The following is a 2,500-nucleotide window of genomic DNA, read 5'->3' on the forward strand; positions in this document are numbered from 1 at the left end:
GGCAAAGTGCTACTGAGCGGTGTACCAGGGGCACGGCGAAAAGTTGTTGTACCATAGGCACGAGAAAAGTTGTTGTACCATAGGCACGAGAAAAGCTGTCATACCAGGGGCACGGAGGAAAGTTGTTGTACCATAGGCACGAGAAAAGTTGTCGTACCATAGGCACGAGGAGAGTTTGTGTGGCAAAGTGCTACTGAGCGGTGTACCAGGGGCACGGCGAAAAGTTGTTGTACCATAGGCACGAGAAAAGTTGTCGTACCATAGGCACGAGAAAAGTTGTCGTACCATAGGTACGAGGAGTGTGTGTGTGGCAAAGTGCTACTGAGCGGTGTACCAGGGGCACGGCGAAAAGTTGTTGTACCATAGGCACGAGAAAAGTTGTTGTACCATAGGCACGAGAAAAGCTGTCGTACCAGGGGCACGGAGGAAAGTTGTTGTACCATAGGCACGAGAAAAGTTGTCGTACCATAGGCACGAGGAGAGTTTGTGTGGCAAAGTGCTACTGAGCGGTGTACCAGGGGCACGGCGAAAAGTTGTTGTACCATAGGCACGAGAAAAGTTGTCGTACCATAGGCACGAGAAAAGTTGTCGTACCATAGGTACGAGGAGTGTGTGTGTGGCAAAGTGCTACTGAGCGGTGTACCAGGGGCACGGCGAAAAGTTGTTGTACCATAGGCACGAGAAAAGTTGTTGTACCATAGGCACGAGAAAAGCTGTCGTACCAGGGGCACGGAGGAAAGTTGTTGTACCATAGGCACGAGAAAAGTTGTCGTACCATAGGCACGAGGAGAGTTTGTGTGGCAAAGTGCTACTGAGCGGTGTACCAGGGGCACGGCGAAAAGTTGTTGTACCATAGGCACGAGAAAAGTTGTCGTACCATAGGCACGAGAAAAGTTGTCGTACCATAGGTACGAGGAGTGTGTGTGTGGCAAAGTGCTACTGAGCGGTGTACCAGGGGCACGGCGAAAAGTTGTTGTACCATAGGCACGAGAAAAGTTGTTGTACCATAGGCACGAGAAAAGCTGTCGTACCAGGGGCACGGAGGAAAGTTGTTGTACCATAGGCACGAGAAAAGTTGTCGTACCATAGGCACGAGGAGAGTTTGTGTGGCAAAGTGCTACTGAGCGGTGTACCAGGGGCACGGCGAAAAGTTGTTGTACCATAGGCACGAGAAAAGTTGTCGTACCATAGGCACGAGAAAAGTTGTCGTACCATAGGTACGAGGAGTGTGTGTGTGGCAAAGTGCTACTGAGCGGTGTACCAGGGGCACGGCGAAAAGTTGTTGTACCATAGGCACGAGAAAAGTTGTTGTACCATAGGCACGAGAAAAGCTGTCGTACCAGGGGCACGGAGGAAAGTTGTTGTACCATAGGCACGAGAAAAGTTGTCGTACCATAGGCACGAGGAGAGTTTGTGTGGCAAAGTGCTACTGAGCGGTGTACCAGGGGCACGGCAAAAAGTTGTTGTACCATAGGCACGAGAAAAATTGTTGTACCATAGGCACGAGAAAAGTTGTCGTACCATAGGCACGAGAAAAGTTGTCGTACCATAGGCACAAGCAGTGCGTGCGTGTGTGTGGCAAAGTGTTTCTGCGCAGTGTACCAGGGGCATGTTTGAATTTACATTCTGGAGTACCAGGGGCACGAGGATTTTGCCAGTGGTGTTTTGCTTTGTCAGTGGGAGGGGGCTTAAGTGTGGGTCCACGGGGCATGCTGGAGGTCAAGGTCCATGCTGGATATGCGCTGGAGGGTAACTGCAGGAGAAGGAAAGCTAGTGGGGGATTAGAGCAGGGGAGGATGTGCGTCCCCGGGGCCTGCTGGAGGTCAAGGTCCATGCTGGATATGCGCTGGAGCGTAACTACAAGAAAGGTAAGCTAGTGGGGGACTAGAGCAGGGGAGGATGTGCGTCTCCGGGGCATGCTGGAGGTCAAGGGCCATGCTGGATATGCGGTGGAGGGTAACTGCAGGAGAAGGAAAGCTCATGGGGGATTAGAGCGGAGGAGTATGTGGGTCCTCGGGGCCTGCTGGAGGGCAAGGGCCATGCTGGATTTGTGGTGGAGGGTAACTGCGGGAGAAGGAAAGCTAGTGGGGGAGTAGAGCAGAGGAGTATGTGGGTCCCCAGGGCATGCTGGAGGTCAAGGGCCATGCTGGATATGCGGTGGAGGGTAACTGCAGGAGAAGGAAAGCTCATGGGGGATTAGAGCGGAGGAGTATGTGGGTCCTCGGGGCCTGCTGGAGGGCAAGGGCCATGCTGGATTTGTGGTGGAGGGTAACTGCGGGAGAAGGAAAGCTAGTGGGGGAGTAGAGCAGAGGAGTATGTTGGTCCCCGGGGCCTGCTGGAGGTCCAGGTCCATGCTAGATACGTGGTACAGGGTTAACTGCAGGAGGGGGGGGGGGGGGGTAATGTGGGTTCACGGGGCCTGCTGGAGGTCAAGGTCCATGCTGGATATGCGCTGGAGCGTAACTGCAAGAAAGGAAAGCTAGTGGGGGAGTAGAGCAGG

This window comes from Maylandia zebra, linkage group LG6 (genome assembly GCF_041146795.1).
Source record: "Maylandia zebra isolate NMK-2024a linkage group LG6, Mzebra_GT3a, whole genome shotgun sequence".
Classification (NCBI taxonomy): Eukaryota; Metazoa; Chordata; class Actinopteri; order Cichliformes; family Cichlidae; genus Maylandia; species Maylandia zebra.